Consider the following 18,356-nt stretch of genomic DNA (forward strand, 5'->3'; position numbering starts at 1 on the left):
AGTTAGTAACTAGGTTAAGACATGGCATGATATCACAAAGGAGAAGGACACATTAACATCAGCAAAAAGGGAAAAAACCTGAAGTTTTCTGTGTAAACTTGAGTAACCATGACCTTTAAAAAGTTCTCAGAAATTTGTCTGCACTCAGAAAAGACATCCTGTGAGTATATCATACAGTTCTTTATTTCACTTCTTTCTCACCCTCTGTCCATATACCTTTTCAGCTCTTGAAAAATGCCAATATAAATGTGCTGTGAATTATGTGTGCCACATAAATGTTCCTTTTCTTTTTATCCTGCGTTAGGACATTGTGATTTATAACGACCAGCTATTCTGTATTATATCAATTATACCAGAATGGTGGCATTACTCTTTGGATGAAGCGTAGGACAGATACTGGCAATGCAAAGTGCATTTTGCTTGGCAAATATTGCTGAAGAATAGCCGTGTCCTCAGTTGGGAAGTATCACCAAGACTCAGTCGAGAATTTAGGAAGATCTCCTTTCAGTTTTGTACTATTCCAGTCAAAACAGGTTGTAGACTTTTTGTGATAAAACTGTGCCTGTACTAGGGAAAGGTTTGGAAGAGGCAGGAGAGAATTCATTCTGGCAATTTTTAGAGAGACGTCCTGTGGAAGATGCAAAAGCATTCCTGGAAAGGCACACTCTGCTCGTCTTCATGCTCCAGAAGGAAGGAGCAGAGACCTATCTAAGCCCCTCTATTCCTCTCCTGAAAAGACCTGCGTCTTCGGCAGTGCAAGCCATTCATAATTCTCCAGAGTAAAGCAATGAGGGGTTTGCACGTGGAGTACATTAGAAAGAAGTTTTCTTGCATTTTGGATTGAAAGGGAAAGGTTGCTGCAAGCCAACTGTACTGATGGGGTTTCAGAGCAGCTGCTTGCTGCACCAGAAACAGTCTGAGAGGTGAGGACCTCCACAATCTGGAAGGAGCATTGCACAGCTCCCCACTGAAACCGAGAAAGAGGAAGAGAATTCTTCTTTCAGGAATCTAATCTTGCTTTTCAACAGCTAACTCTGTAGCTGTCAGGTTTTGACGATAATGAATTTAGATGGCAATCGGTACCTTGGTCAAAAAGGGACAAAAATTGTTGAGAGGAGCCAGTTCTGATGAGTGCTGTGTGAAAGATGGGAAAGGTCTTAGGCCATTAGTGATGACTGATGCTGCAGGAGAAGCATATAAATGATGTACTGAAGTAATAGATTAGAGCACAATATGAAGCCCCTCTAGACCTGAGAAATACATCACCAATCAAATTTCTTTTGAAGGTCTTCTCTTTACCTAGCAAGGAGGACTTGATGGGAATCCCTGTCAAGTCTCCACTTGATATACAGTGCTTAAATGTTGCTGGATGTTTTAATTTGCAGACGTTATCAGGCTGGGAGTGGTAATGTTTTGGCTGCGAGTGGGAAGGAAAGCCTGTTATTGACATTTGGCTCTTTTAAGTTGGGAGCATAGGTTGTTTTGATTTGGCTTACTTTAGAAGAATAGTTTGGAGATATTTAGAGAAGCACAACGCAAGGTCGTGATCAATTTCAACGCAATTATTTCATGATTTAAGACAGCAGAAGAGCCTAATGTGCAACCCATTTTACTTTGTTTTCTTGAATAAAAATGAACCGTTGAGGAGCACAGGCTGAAGTTTCTGATGGCTCCTGTAAATCATCTCAGCTGTCAATGGCACACGCCAGCTTTCAAAGGAGAATATAATTTGTTTTTTGCACTTAACTACTAAAGTCAAGTCCTACAGGTGCTGAGTGGAACCTGTCCTGAAGCATTTATATGCCCTTTCTCAGTGATATCATCATCCATGCTGCCTTCTTAGGTGGATTTAGAAAGGCAATATTTATTCTATCTTGATTTAACTTCCTAGCTTACCAGGGCCAGGGGGGTGGACATTGCCCAACCAACACATTTGATGCAGTCAATGAGGCATCTTCACTTGCCAAATGGACATGACCTCGGTGCTTGGGAAATGGGGCAGAGGGGTAACAACGCCCCACTTCTGAAGTCAGTATGGAATTCAGATACTGCGCGATACTTTTCAGATCCCTGTCGTAAGGTCTAACAGTTATTTTGTGTCCGTCTTCCTGTTCGCATCAGAAATTCTCCCCTTCTTGATTCATGTGATTTTAGGAGTTAACTTAGTTCAATGCTACCATCACGCTGTCAGGAGCAGGCGTTCATTGCCCTTCCTCACTTGGGTTTGGATTTACCTGTTTTCGTGTGGGCTAGCACGTTCCGTTCAATATGTTGGGTATCCCACCTACCTATGTATTAACATATAGTGTCCAAATACTATAAAGGCTTTGCTGCTTTTGGCATATTTGAACTAAATGTATTATTTAGCTGATAAGTTTCACTTTCTGTCTGTTTCAACCTGCATTAGATTTTATTGCATTAAGAACACTGGCTTTCACGCAATCAGATGAAGCTGAAGCAGATGAATTTTTGGTGTGTTACATAATCTGAGGAAGTTGTCTGTTTAAGAAATTTATGCAGCATATCCAACTGTATCTTGTGCACAGAATAACGCACAGTGGAAAGTGAGGTGCGATTTGGGACAGAAGTTATTCATATTTTCTGTAAGAAAGGAACATAGAAAAATCCAGCTTTTAAGTTCTTCCTTTGAGTTTACCATCCTTCTGTCTTCATCGCATTTTGCGTGTCTTACACAATGATATCATTGGAACAATATAATATTAAATCTGAAGAAGGGTAAGGATTTATACCTTCCATTATGGCTCCCTTAATATTTTCATTTTCTGTCCTTTCTAACCACGTATCATCTTTAAAGAGCTATGTTGTAGATGGGTTAAGGAATCGGTAAAGACATTGGGGCATAATCGGAGCAAAAGTATACTTTCTGTCTGGTGGTTTTGTCACTACAGAGCCAAAAGAGAGAGTTTGGGGCTATGAATCAATGGAAATATGATCTGGATGTTTAACAGGGGGAAAAAAAAAATAAAAAAGATGATCTTGTCTCAGTAGATGTGTTTCTTTCAGTAGGAGCTGTAAGCCTCCAGCTGTCCTCTGGCCTCGATTTTATTTAAGTCAAAAAACAGTTTGAGCAACATATGTTGATTGCAGTAATGACTGGTCAGAATGCCTTTAACCTGATTTTATGTGGGGTTTTATGCCCTCAAGAATTTTATTACAAACATAACATCTGTGTATACCAACTCACAGTACAGGAGTGCGTTGCTGCCTTTTTTGCAGCTGGTAGAGCAATACAGCTTCAGAAGTTTCCAGTGCAGGCTGAGTTTGAATCCTCCTTCAGTAACGGGGAAATTCATGCGTTTCTTGAACCTACCATTCACTGCTAATGGCCCACAGTTTCCTAAATGAGCTGACGGGTTGGGTGGTAAAGATGTATTTGGAAGGCTTTCTTTAGAGAAATCTTTTTTTCTCTGGTCAAGTCAAATCAAGCTTGCTGCGAATAGCAAGAAGTTTGATCTAGGAGCTGGTTTACTCTTGTTCATAAAATGCTTGCTTCGGGGATGTTTCAGAACACAGATGTGAGACTGAGAATAACGTATACATGTTATTTAACATTGGTTTAAAATTTTTGCTTGATTGCATAAGTTATACGACTAGTTTCGCCTTTTATTAGCAGCTGTCATTTTTTTCTTTCACATATAGTCTAGGTAATATCACATCTGTATAAATCAATATAATAATGACATTATGTATGTATATTATTATTTAACCATTGCTCTCTAGGGCATAGTTATGTCAGTCATATTTTATAGAGACTTTCTGTAGACTGTTACAATCATTACAATCTGTTCTGTGGAAAAAGCCCGCAAATCAGCATTTTCTTGGTATTTCAAGTAGTAATGGGGTTGTATGGGTAAATAGTAACAGAATCTCTGAATAACATGATCCTATAAGCATTGCAGGAAATAACGCATGAAGAATATGCAACTAAAATACTGCATAAATGAATAATCTTTGTAGAAGATATTATTGCAAAGGCTTTTTCAAGTCATCTAGCACGAGAGCCACCCATGAATTTATGCCTGTAAATGCAAAAATATTAATATGCACTGGTGTGTTCTGGAAACCTGTCAAATGCGCATTTTGTGCTGTCTTGAATTATTTTGTATTTATATTAAGTAGGCATCAAATTGTGCTTAAATCAAAGATAAATGATTGCTGCTTTGGATGCCTTTTTCTGAGAACTGCCCAAAAAGGAGGATGAAATTGCAAGTTGTACGTAAACACACTTCACCAATATACAATGATCTAAACTTTAAAATATATAAATCTTTTTTTGAATGATATGTAGTCAGAATGACATCCCTAAATATTCCTTGTAGCAAAATTCCTTCATAAATCAGATACAATTTATGCTAACATTGGTGTGATGAACAGCGTTTTGTAGATCTCTTCTCAAATAATTTTCACCCACAATTTTTTGAGGCCCCAAACAAAAAGAGGACGTGAGACAAATAATCTTAGCATTTTTTGCCCCATTTCACATCATTATCTGAATCCATCAAGGCATTGTATGCTGAACACTGTGCCCAAGTTAGTTTAATTGCAGCAATAACTTGTACTGACCTGTACCAGATAGAATCCTTTCCGCACCGTGATACCATTTGTTAAGGCAGGTAATACAACCTAGAATATGTGTGTAAGGTTTTTTATTTTTATTTTTCTGTGTCCAGTGTTCTACTAATAGTTTTGTACCATTAATGCATTAACTTTTTTTTTTTTCAAAAGGTATTGATACTATCCAAATAAATGTGAGGACTTTCAGCCACAGTGCTGTTTAATCACTAATTATCACAAGCTGTCTCATTTTCCAGCTTGTGGAAGCGTGGCCAAAGCACAGCTAAGAAAGAGGTAACCACCACACCAGTTTTTACCTTTTGCACGTGATGGTTGCAGCTTTAGGGTAAACTTTGAGGAAAAAGTGAGGGTAAAATCTCGATCGGGTAGTCTACTGGCAGAACAGCTGAAGGATTTCTGAGCATCAGCTTTTCTTCTTGCATTTACAGTATTTATTTAGTTGGTTGACTGCTACATATCAAATGAATGCTTTGTTTTCAGAAAGTTCAGACCACACAACTAAGAATCTGTCTCTCCCAAATGCTTAGAATTAAGTATTTTATTCTCCAAGGTGCTCTAACGGTAGTTACAGAAGGAGCATTACTAACGAGCAAATCCATATTTATGTGCATTTGTGTAACACCGTGTTGGTTTTTTTAAACAAATGCGTGAAGCACCAGATGTAGAAGTAGTAATAGGGGCTTTAAATTGTGAGTCATAAGTGCGTAGACCATGGGGGTCTGGAGGATTCCATGAAGACGGTGTTCATGTCAGATTTTAACCACAGTTATAAAAGTGAGAAGAGCAATTGGTAAAGTGTCAGGCATAGAGATGCCCCATGTGAAACTCTTTGGATGCTTCTTTTACAAGTTCTAGAAATTGTAAAATGCAAACTATAGAATAGGTCCTGCCCGCAACTTCTGGCAGCCTGACCAGTATGGATATAAGTAGAGAGGATGTCTTGGGACATCGGCAGGAGAAAAAGAAAGGAATGGAGAGGAATTGAGCAGCTGGAATTTAATACATTTCTCTGGGAAATGCTGATTATCAACTTTATTACAGAATTGCCTTTTTTACTTGGAAGACGATTTGTCTTGACAAGCCCTTTTAAAGGGAGCACGTTAAGAGCACAAGGGAGCTGAACCATTAAGAAAGGATACTGGATGGGAGTGAATGTATGTATTGCTTAATACGGCACCAGTGTGTTCAGTCTTTATTACTATCTCAAAACCATTTTTTCTCTCTCCATTGACCATAAGAAATATCCTCCAAATCCTAAGAAAATGAGACTCTAACTGTAGATGTTCAGCAATGAAAACAATAAGCGATTTAGCTTTGCATCCTGCCACAATAGCTGTTTTCTTCAACAGTACTTTCTTAAGGCTCCTTCCAAGTATTCAGGGTGTTTCTGAGCTGTTCATGTAAGGCCTTAAGATGAGTCATAAAAACATAACCAGGATGTTTCCAAGGTGCTGGGATTTTCATAAAATCCAACGTGAAACCCGATCGCTTCTTCCATCCAGATCAAGCATTCCATTTCGGCTTCTCACAACACAAAGCTGTTTCAGATAGGGCTATCGCTGCTATCGTTTATATACTTTTCTTTTTTCTTGTGTTTATTATAAAACGAAAGGGCTGATGAGAATGTTTGGTACAGATACGGAGCTGCCAGCTTGAAATGTTGAAAAGCGGTGGTTGTCAGCAGCGAGCTTTAGTTACTTCCCTTAGGATAATTCCACACATCACACTGACAGGGCAGTTCTGCTGATGCTCACTCTAAATATTAATGTGCTGCCCTTACTTCTTGTCATACCTCCCTCTGATGCTCTGCGTTACTCCTGGGCGTCCATACCTTTTGAAAACATGCTCTGCGGCTCTTTCCCATTCTCATGACTTTATTCCTTTGTTGAACAAAATACTTGGCCTTCTGTTTGGGGGAGGATGTCCAAAAGGTTCAATATTTGCAAACCCGAGTGTTTTCAAAGCTGGTTCTAGAACATGTGTTGTCTGACAGCCAGTAAATGTCCACACCCAAAATTCCTGCACCTCCTGTTCTCCAAAGAATGAATGGAACATAACATAGCAAGGAAATTGGTTAAAGGCTATAAAAATAGGTAGAAAGCAGCCTCATCTTTTCTACCTTAATTTTTGAATAAAATACAGTACTATAAACCTCTTTGGTATATCTTAATTAGTTTTTCTAATTGAAAGATAAAAATTGGAATAATCATGACAAGTTTGGATCCTTGAATATATACGATTTTTTTCATTATCAAACGTTACCTCTGCATGCCGCTGTATGCTCCATATTTGCAAAACTCATGTCATAAAGACGACTACCTTTGGATGTCTGTTAGTTGCGTGAGTCAGTAAATTGTTTATTTTCTCAGTGGAAGTTCACTCACGACATTGAGGAGCTATTTCCTCCTAATTAGTTCCCCAGATTCCTCGTATAAAAAAAACAACCTTAGGCTTCAAGGAGTCTGTCTGGGGTCATTATTTTCTTGATAAATGTACTCACTACCACTCCAGATTTCCCAGAAGGGAGACTGCAGGGTAGACGAACGTTGTGTTGCACGTTATATTCCATGATTGGTTCAAATTACTCAATTTACCCTGTATTTTCAAAAAACAATCCTAAATCATCAGTCAGCCACATCCTACTTCCAGCGCTGATACCAGACAGTCATTTTCCCTCAGAGCATCATTGAACATGAGCTCTCCTCAGCCTGTTTCATACTTTGATGAACTAGATGGCTGCAGGGACTGTACTGAGATTTGAGACATTTCATTCGAGATGTTGCTAGTTGTTCCCCTCGCAGACAGCTCTGGAGGAAAGGAGTGGACAGCACTGATTTTCCTCATGCGGGGCAGAGATTATCGACCTGTAAAATCTACCGTCATATTTTACCAAACCACTCCGAGATGTCGTCTTGTCAGATAGGTATGCTAATGCAAGGTACTTTATCTTCTCTAGTCTTTGAAAAAGAATCTACAACCAAACCTAAGGTAATGCTGGAGGAAGTTGTCACTTATTTAGCATGTGCTAATGAGACAAGCACTATTAGTTTGGTCTTTTAGATCAACAAATACTTCCTCAAAAAGAAAAGTATATCCTTCGGTTTAGACACAAATTTTAGCTCCATCTTGTGTAAATGTGTTCATTTTCACCTGTCACAAAACCTTTCATGCCGTGTGCCTTGTGATCGCTACTTTGTGCGCGTTCTCTGATAATCGCTCACCTCTGTGGTTCAGCATTGTCAAGCACAACTTTGTGTTTTACTCAATCTAACAGAGTTGTAAACTGATTGAAACACTGGGCTTGGGTTCCCACAGCCTAAATGCCACCTAAACCCCAGTGTTCCCTTTTGGCCTTCAGGGGCACAGGCGCAGCTGGGTAGATCAGGCACTGCAAGTAGAATTACAGATGCGAAACGCTGGACTGTAGCAAGTGCTTCACAGCTTCTACAGATACAGCCTTATTCACACCTGTGCCAGCCTTGCTGCAAAATATTTACAGAAGAAAAGGCTGTTAGGTGCTGTAGAGCTGACGGCTCAGCAGCAGCGCCCACCACCAGGACTGTTTAACACACAGGTGGTTGGGGAAGGAGGCAAATACCGCCTTGAGATCGCTCCTCCTTTAGCAAGGGCCGCTGCAGCATCCCCTTTGCAAACAAATGCCTCTTAGCCCCTCGCTAATTTACGTCACCTCGCAAAGCTAATATTCACAGCGTCAGGGAAATATTTCTGGTTTATTTCAGTGGAAGTTTGTTTTGACTGAAGCCTGAGTAAAGGCCTGAAGATGTAATAGGAATGAACTTTTTTATTGGTAGGAAACGCATCTTTTAAAATCCTGTGATTATGAAAATACCTTACAGACGTGTCTCTTACGTTTGCAATATTAAGATATGCGGGCTTGCTAGCCTTTCTCGCAGACTCTGAACTACAGGTGTGCAACACGAGCCCTGCACCCTTACGAACGCTGGGAACAGTTGTAAATAAAGAAAAAGAGAAGCTGAGAAAAACACATGCCGTACGCTTTGTACGTATTATTCAGTATTGAACTGCACCCATAACGCAACATCAGATGCCTTATTCTATTGGGCCACCTCTAGAAAGAAGCCGAAGCAGCAGCAGTGGCCAGCTCAGGCGTGTGGGAAATGCAGCCACAGTGCCTGCACCCTCTACTGGCGGCTGTACAGACCACACATGGGTTTGACTAGGGTTTGGGTTTTTTTTTCCCCTCAGCTATAGGAATAATTTCCTCAGCCTGGAATAATAACATTTTCCAGCAAAAAATTTTATAGCATCATTGTTGAAAGTAATAGGAAATTTGGGTGTTCTACTCGTCTGGAATAGGAAAGAAAGTGAAAGGTCTGAGAAAGAGAAAACTAATTAATTCTTTCGTCTTGCTGGAGAAAGTATTTGTTGAAAACCACTGTGCTTACTTTCTAATGCAAGGGAATGCCAAAGTTTGCCACAGAAAGAGATTAAGCTGTATTGTGCTTATTCTGAATGCTAGAGACGTTGTTCATTAAGTTCTGCAAATGCCAGATGTGGAAAAAAAAATAGTATTCTGCAACCAAGACCTTCTAGAAATTTGAAAATTAAAATTCAAAGTCATGTCTTTACGGGTGTGGGACTCAGTTTAGCCACAGGTAGGTATTACAAAGTATTTGTATAGATTTAGCTTTCAGCTGGTTCCAGCAGATCTTGTATAAAGAACAACTGAGATTTCAAAGTCCATGTAGAGTGCACACCGTAACATGACCACAGCGTATAGAGGATCATGTACTCTCCTGGGTTATGACATCAATTAAATAATAGCCTTCTAGGATGCTGCAGTTTCTCTCTTGCCATTTCTTTCTCTTTTCTTTTTTTTCTTTTTCTCTCTTGTCTGCCTACAGGATGCCCGCTAAGGCTTCCTGAGGTTGTGTTTTTCCTGTTATAGCAGACAAGAGGTGTCTGCAGATATTTTGCGTGGAACAGCGGTGCTGTTTGTGTCTCCGTTTTTCTGGTGGGACCTGACAGCCAGCTACTGCAGACCTGGTACTACTCACGCGTCTATGTGCAGCCAGACACACAAAGGCACATAGTCTAACATGCACCCATTACACAACTAGAATGAAAAATTTTGTCGTTGCTACTCTGCTATTCAATCGCTAGAATAACTGGATTTTACAGGAATAATATTAATGGGCTAGAAATAATGCCTTGGTTATACTATAGCGAGATTTTCAGAAATCACAGTGATTCGGTCTGCCTGCAGTTTACTTTCTTAAAAGTTACTGTATTTTTAAAAGGATTAATGCTCCCTCACCACCACCTGTTAAGATGACATTTCTTCAGGTCTCTCAGTTCAGGACCTCTTTAGGTGTCTCTGTTTCGGAAATCCTTGGCAATTTCTGTACTCTCTGCTTTGTCTGTTTGTCAGTTTTTTGTGGTTTGTCATTGCGCAGTGAATCACATTTTGGGACACCGCAAGCTTTGAAACTTACTAAGATAAGCAGGTGAACGTATTACTGTTTGTACAATGGTACTTTTATATTGATATGCTGTTAAAGGACTGGATTTGCCATCATTATTGAGGCTGATTAATGCCTGCAGAATACAGGAACATTTCTTTTAGAAAGTGTTTTTCCGTCAGTTTGTTTTCTCCTAATGCTTATTATCGTGGAATTTCATAAACGCGCTATATCGGCTCCTCCACAAAAACAGTTTGTCCCACACGACTCTCCCCTCGCTTTCAGAGATCTTTCAATGCCCCGTAGCAACACGGCCCCGCTGCTGCACCTGCACCCGACTGCGCCTGTCGGTGCCAAGCAGCTGGGGCTGGCAGAGGCGGCGGCGCCGGAGCCGGGCTGCTCCCGACGCCCTCCTCTTCCTCCTCACCTCCCTCCACTCCCCTGCTTGGGAACCCCCCACCTCCTTCCTCCTCCTCGGTACGGGACGATTGTCTCTGCCCTGGCGGATAGAAAAATGAAATGGCTTATATAGAGTTTAAACCAGCCTTGGTTATATATAGTGAGATTTCCGGAAATCACAGTGCTTCCATCTGCCTTCAGTTTACTTAAAAGTCACCGTATTTTCAAAAGGATTGATGCCCCCCACCATCACCTGTTAAAGATGACATTTCTTCAGGTCTCTCAGTTTAGGACCTCTTTCAATGAGCTACAATGAACTACTACAGTAGTTTGCTCGAGGTCTCCAGCCTGCCCCTGCCTCCCAGCCCAGTACCCAAACCCACTCCAGCCCCTTACCAAACGCATCTCGCATAAACCAGGTGGGAAGGGCCTTACCGCTTTTTTAAGAGTGTTTTCAAATCGCGTCTTTCTCAGTTGTCAGGAATTAACCGAGACTGCATGAGTTTTAATTAGTGGATCGCGTTATTTGGTGCATCTGAAAAGAAATTCTAGGAAGCGTCTTTGGCTCTTTTGGCCAGTAGCCATAATGACAGCCAGGCTAATTATATCGGTCACCAAGTTATCGGTGCAATCGTAACTGGAGGCAAACAGACGCCAAGAGAAGACGGTAGTAAAATCATGATGTATTTCACAATCATCTTATTACCAGCTGATTTAAATAAGGGCCTAAATTGCTTTATCAGTGCTGAGAGAGTGTCAAGGTTTCAGCAAGTCTTAATTCACAGAAGTTGAAGCTTTGCTTGCTTATGGAAACTGGCTGGTGAAAAAGTAAAAGGTATTCCTCGGTAAATGCATGTGGAAAACAATTTACTATTTTTACTTGCAAATGCTAACAATCCAGCCTAGATGTTCATTTTTCTGCTGAGGTTAGACATTAGGAAACAACATTCTCTGATGAGGTTCCTCTAGCTCCCATTTCATTACATCAGAGATTAAGTTGGCCCATAGTTCTCTGTCACTTGCGTACTGGGTCTGAAAGAATCTAAACTCCGTGTAATACCGACTTAGAGCACCAGCTCCCGCAGGGAATGTCCCTCTGTGCTTTACAATTCAGTAGGTCAGAAGTAGTATACAGCATGTGCTCTTCTCAACTATAGGTTTAAACTAATTTAACTTAAAAACCCTAGAAACAGATTGGCTTTCACATTAAGTGTAAACAGAAAACTCTTTGTATAAATGGCTTTTTGGAATTAAAAAAAAAAAAAGTCTAGCCCCATGCTTTCCTGTATTTGGTCACGGCAAACCAAGGTACTGGTAGATTCTTACTTCAAAGAATAACTGAAATTTTGGGAAGGAACAAAGTCAAAACTCTTCTGGACTAAAAGTATTCACAGCCACATAAACAAGGAAATGGATTTTATAATTAATTCAGAGTTCCCTGGCAAGCGCAGTGTTGTAATGTGTTGTAATCTACTGATTTAGTTCCAGTAAGAACACTGGCAATGGCTCTCTTTATCAATATCAGTCCTCTAACGGCACCCGAAAGAACGTGAAATTGTGAATCTCAGAACTACCCGGGTGATCGGTGCTGATCTGAGCATCTGGTCACCACAGGGCAACAGTTAGAGACGGATGAGTCTGTAGGAACAGGTTTTGTGTCATCCTTGGGTCCTGTTTGCTTCCTCTTCCCGTGTCCTCGAGCGTTGTGTTTTGGAAGCACAGTACTTTAAAGAAAATGGCCTTTGAGAAGCTCAGGCTGAACGGGTGTTCAAAACCTTCCAGCAAAGCTTTTAACCCAGTAGGATTCTACTTCACAGAATGCTTTGCCATCTATCAGACCATTGGTCATGGCTGTTAATTAAATGAAAATGCAAAATAAATCTACAGTGCAGAGATACAACACAGGCAATTAAATATTCTGGTACAAGGTGCTAATGATAAAAGGCGAATGTCACCGAGGACAACCTGTATGATGTCAGCATACAGATGACATCCTCCCAGATGACAAACCGTACGATTCGCATGACGGGCCGGGAGGAAGGGAACCGCTGACGCCGACCGCTGGAGCCAGGCCTTGCAGAGGAGGCAGTGGTCAGGACGCACGGGGTGCGCATCCAGGCTTGGGGACTTTTTTTGGAGGAGAGTGAATGCAGTTAAAGCTGAAACCCTTAGACTACCTGCATCTTATTCTCCTTACTCACGATATGCGAAAGTCTGGCCATTTCTGAGCGACAGAGCTGTTTGCCATACATGCAAAGCATCAAATTATTTTAAATGTGGTTGTTTTAGTATAAAAGAACAATATTAAAGAAAGCAAATGGTAAGCGAGTAAAGATAAGTGTTTGAAGCGACTGAGGGACTGTGTCTTTGCGAAGAGCTTTAACGGCTACTCTGTGAAGAGGGACAGCCTCTTTAAATGTCTCTCTTCTTGGCAAGGTTAAACCAAATGAATGGCAATAACTAAGCAGTTACAGCTAACTAAAGCGGCTTATAGACAGGCATTATAATTTCCTTAAAGATTTGGCAGTCAGGGGCAATCTAGAGAATATAGATGGTCGGAGGCGAGTAACCTTAAATAAGCTTCATGAAATCAAAGGAAATACTTAATAAAGTAACGTGCAAGAAACAACTTAATGAGCCATCTTGAGACAAGCAAATTAATGAATATTTAGAATCATATATATGTAAACAATTACACCTTTTCTATCTATTAGAAAGGTTAATCTTTTTTTCTTGAGAAATACAGTCTGATAAAATCTATACTTGAAAGACAAATGTATCACTATCTCAAGTTATATCTTTTGATAGCTCATGAAACTTATGTCACATAAAAAAAAAAACTTTCTTACCGTTAATGCTTCGGGTGCATATTTTATATACCTCACATATGTATTTTAGCTCGGATTGCTAGCTGGTAGCGTCTTTCTTCTTTTTAGCCTTTGTATGTTTTGCTCTTTTTGGAAGGTAGGTGCTCAGGGCTTCGTGTTCTTAAAAGGGAGAAAATGGAGCAGATCTAAATTTTAGAATATCGCAGGATGCTGGATTTAGAAATTTCCAGGGATTTTCAGTCCATGGAAATGTATCTCTTTCTTTCCATAAATGCAGATAACGCATCCCTGTCGAGAAGCAGCCAAACCAAATGTTAACTAATGCCACCCTTTAAACCAGTTTTGCGTTCTTTAGATTTTAATGAAAGTGGAGTTTCTTGGAGTGCAGCATATTAAAACATATTTAGCAAAGTTCTAATTGACTACAAGCTCTTCTCCCCCTTCTTTCAAATGTGTCCAAACGCTCTTTATACATACGTGTATATATGTGTGTGTGTATATATGTGCACGCATGTCTAAATAAACGTGTGTGTAGGCCACTTAGGTCTTTAAAGCAAGGGCATACTGGATGTAGACTGAATCAGCGTCAGAAACTACACTGGTAATAAAGTAGTACCAGTCCTTAGGCAGTGTTATTACCACATTTATGTACAGACACAGCTATTACTATCGAATCTCAGGATAGAGAGATTAGTCTTGTACTTTGTTCTCCCAACCCTATAGCCCTTCCTAGCCCTGCACAACGTTCTGGAGCTGAAAACAAACCTTGCTGCCCCCCCGTGAGCCAGGACTCCTCTTGCCCCAGGAATGTTTTGGCTGAGAGGGGAGCTGTTGGGCTACCGAGGTCCCTGCAGGGAAGAACGAAGGAGAAATGTCGAAGCATGGAGGAGGGGAGTAGAGTGAAAGGCAGTGGGAAAGTTCAGGAAAGGGACCCCAACCTTGGGGACGGGGCAGAGCAAAAGAGATGCTATGTATGAACTGGTACCACGTATCACTGCTGTGAGGGGGAGTTAAAATCTTCATGTGCGCAAACAACAATTTTGTGCCATTTCTGCGCAAGTTAAGATGGGTTAGGATCAGGTGGAGATTTGATGGCTAAAGGGGGGATTGTAGTAAATTGGATGGAAATTATCAGCTCCCCCCCGTAGAAAAACCCCAACTGTAGCAGAGGGATGAATGGGTAGAATTTTTCATACAGTTAGTAGGGGACAATATGCTTAAATGATTCTTGGAGGACTCCAGTGGGAAGATACATATATCCTCCTTGAAGAAGTGAGAAGAAAACTTTATGCATCTGGATTCCAGTAAACTTTATGCATCTGGATTCCAGTAGCTCAACAAGTGACAATAAGGGTGTAGTAATTTTATGACACCATTATTTCTTACTTTTGCGTGCAAAAAACAACTCAAAGATAAAACTACTCCAGGGTTTTATGCAGATGAAGAATGGCAGAATAGCTCCCTTGATATTGTCCTCTTTGGTGATAGTTTTTAGGCTGTTGGTTGATCTGTGGCTGGTGGCAAGTGATTGATATTCACGCGCGCATTTTCTTTCTAGTTTTGAAACCTTTTTTCCCCCTAGTGTTCCCTTGAGAATAACATAGCAACATGCATAGGATTGCCCTGTCAGCAACTACGTTCTGCCTTTTCCTCCCGTATCTGGGAGCCATATGCCTTCAGTGGCAGTGAAAGAGTTAAATTTCAGAGTACTGAAGGATGCTGGATTTGAAAATTAATCATGGACCGTAATAATTATTGATACTCACCAGGTGAAAAATGTGCCCAGGACACGATTATTCCAGTAACCAGAAATGTCACAGGATGAACTGCTACTGTGTCCTGTCGTTCCTGCCATGGATATTTAGATATAGATGCTCAGTGGGACTCAGAGATGTAAATAGCCTGGCGTGGCTGGGACTGGCCTTGGCTCTGCTGGGACGTGCTCTCAGGTGAGGGGTGTAAAAGCTTATCAAATTATCGGGCACCTTCAGATCTCACCTGGGGCTACGCGCTTGGAAACATGAGTGGGTGTGCTGGGCTTGATTAGCGTCAATATTTTAAAATGAGGTGGATGTTAACGCAACAAAATACAGATTTTCAACACAATGCGAAAGGAAGTCTCTCCTAAAATAACTGGAGATGTTAATGAGCTCTCTACAAGAGGCTTAACTCAGGATGCTTATAATCTTTTAGTATGTGATTGTGGCTGTTCTTAAAAAAATAAATAGACCTTTCAGAATTCAAAGGACTATTTTCCTTTCCCTTCTGATCTGGCCTTCCTTTCTCCCCACATACCCCGAGTTGTCAACTTTCATTCTCTACTGTGATCCTAGAAAACATGAAGGCCGGGATCAGAGAATACTTTTTTTTTTTTTTCTCAATTCAAAATAGAAAGTAGGCAACGAAAAATAATTAAAAGACTTCAAGAAACAGCCAGGCGAAAAAAAAAAAAAAAAGTCACATATATCTTGTGTGCAGACAGTAACAGTCTAAGTCAGACCATTTCTTACTAAATTATACCCGTGTGAAATATTTGAGCGTTGCACGCGGGTATCATTTAGCAAGCGGCAACAGCCTGCCCGCACGCAGGTGTGCGCAGCCTTTCTATCCCATACTGGTACCGGTTTATACACCGGAGGGGCCACCCCCAAAAACCTGCTGCCTTTTTTTTTTTTTTTTTTTTTTTTTTTTTTTTTGCTCCCCCTTTTTACCCTGGCGCCTCCCTGTAGGGCTCCGGGAGGGTGCCCCGGGGCCGGGGCGGTGCGGGGCCGGGGCTGCCCGCGCTATTCGCCGCGCCGCCGCTGGGGGTATCTTTGTACCATTTTTCATCCAGCAGCAATTTGGAGTGGAAACGTGGAATAAGGGAAAAAGCAGGGTTCTCGGCGGCTTTAGCGAGCCGCGCATCCAGGAGCCAAAAAAGATTAACAGCCCCCCTCCACCCCTATATCCCCCCCCCCCCCCCGCCTTCCCCGCGACACACACACACACACACGCACCCCTCGGGGCACCGTCGCGGCTGCGGGATCACCCGCCGGACGTCAAGCGAAAGGGATTCGTCTGGAGGGCAATTTCGGATCGGGGGAGATCTATTGGATTAGTAGGATTATCTGCTTGCAGCCGGAGAGAAGTAGCGTTTGATCATTTCTATTGCTTGCCTGATGGTCGGATTTAAATGGAGGTGGCTCGGCGCGGATGAGGCTGAATTCCGGATGGGGGTTTCCAGCCCCCCCCTCCCCTCGCCCCGATCCCAGGAAAGGGCAGAAAAATATCTAAAAATCGGTATGATTCGGAAGTGTCCGGGGCACGATTGAGAAACCTCCGGCTCGCAGCGGCTGGGAGGGAGCCGGAGGAGGCGAATCCGGTGAATTACAGTTTCAGCTGCGATTGCAGAAAAGCGACCGTGAACTGGTAAATACTTTGATGCTCTCGGCGTGCGGGGCGAGCCCCGGAGCCGGGATGGCGAGGGGGGGGGGGGGGGGGGGCTCAGCACCCCGGAGCCGGGATGGCGAGGAGGGGGGGGGGCTCAGCACCCCGGAGCCGGGGTTGGAGTGGGGGAAGGGGGGGGGGGGATTGCTCAGCACCCCCGACCCCGGAGCCAGGATGGCGGGGGAGGGGGGGTGCCTCAGCATCCCCGGCTGCGGGGCCAGAGCGCCGGGCTGAGCCCGGGGGCGGTTTGCGGTGCGGCTTTACCGGCCGTGCGTGTGTGTGTGCGGTGTGTGCGTGTGTCCGCGGGCAGGGAGATGGCATTTAAGCCGCTGTAACCGGCCCGGGGCACGGGGGCTGCGGTGGCGAGGAGCCAGAGCGGTGCCTCGGGGGCAGGAGCCGCTGCGGGGGGTGGGGGGGAATGTAGGGTATTTGCAGGGAGATTTTTACACACACGCACACACACCCCGCATCTGCCCCAAGCACCGTCCCCCCGCCTGCTCCTGCCCCCGCCGCCGCCACGACCAACTTTTCCACCCCCGCCCCGCGGCTCCCCCCGGCTCGGCGGGGGCTACTGCTCGCCTTTTGGGCCGGGCAGGGGGCTGCCGTGCTCGCCCCGCGGCCCCCAGCTGCGGGGCCGTACAGTGCCGTGCCTCTTCCAGGCTGCCATGCCTGATGGAGGGCTTTTTTATTTATTTATTTATTTATTTCCCCCTCTTCTTCAGACATCTTCTCGCTTGGGTGTTAAGTACTGGTTTTTCTCCCCCCCCCCCCCCCCACGTTCCTCTTTTCCTGATGATCGCACTAGAGCCTCGTCTTTACTTGCTGAAGGAAAATCAATTTTCAGCAGGTTTAATTAAAATTAATCAGTCAAATTACTTAATATTAATTGACTTATAATTAAAGCCAGAAAGTTACCTTGGAATCAGGAGAAAGGATATTATCTCAAATCATTTTAAGGATGCATACGGTTCCCCAGCAATTACATTAAAATAATTGTTTAAATAAAACAAAACTGAGCTTGATTAAAGTGTTGTGTTCTTGGTGCTGCAGGTGACACAAGCTGGACAAGCTATTTTCTTCTGTAAATTTGCTGACCTTTTTAAGGAATATCATTTTAGTTTGACGCTGGGTTTGCTTTCTGGAAGGCCAGTTTGTTTTAGCTCTAACAACTATGGCATTAAAAATCCCTCAGTATAAAATGGAAATATATCTTATAGAAGCTATAAATATCAAAGTGAATGTTTTTAGCACGTTTCGATGTACTATGAATTTGAAATGAGGCAGATTTTTTTTTTTTCCCCCAGCATAAGTGTAAGAAATTGGTTTAGGCAATATTTTTTTCCAGTACTGCCTTCCACTGTGGTAATACTTGCATTTATCCCGAGCCTTAGTGGGACCAGGCTGTACTGGTAAATTCACAGAGACAATTCATATCTGAAACCATGTATTTGTGCCAATGCTCAAAATAACTTTTTTGTGCTCCCTTAAGACCTAGGTTGTTTTTTGGTTTGTTTGTTTTTTAAAGTAGCAGCATTTTTGATGCATCTACAGACTATTGTTATTGATGAAAGAGCAACACTGTGAGCTTTGGGACCTTTTCTCCTACTTTTTTTGCGGGGGGGCTGGCTTAATCGAAGCAAAGGATACTTATGAAATTGCATGT

At 42.4% G+C, this 18,356-nt stretch overlaps 1 protein-coding gene across 3 annotated transcripts in view; it reads left to right on the forward strand.

Moving 5' to 3' along the window:
* NLGN1 (neuroligin 1) overlaps positions 1 to 18,356 on the forward strand; it is a 401,425-nt gene that overhangs the window by 55,780 nt on the left and 327,289 nt on the right. For 2 of the 3 annotated variants that reach the window (XM_063339109.1, XM_063339112.1), the window contains exon 1: positions 16,181 to 16,675. The exons of the other annotated variant lie outside the window; for it this stretch is intronic. The gene's annotated coding sequence lies outside the window, so the exon portion shown is untranslated. Of the gene's footprint in view, positions 1 to 16,180; positions 16,676 to 18,356 lie in introns of those variants that run through there. 3 annotated transcript variants of the gene reach the window in all.

Source organism: Chroicocephalus ridibundus, chromosome 6, assembly GCF_963924245.1.
Source record: "Chroicocephalus ridibundus chromosome 6, bChrRid1.1, whole genome shotgun sequence".
NCBI classification, from domain to species: Eukaryota; Metazoa; Chordata; class Aves; order Charadriiformes; family Laridae; genus Chroicocephalus; species Chroicocephalus ridibundus.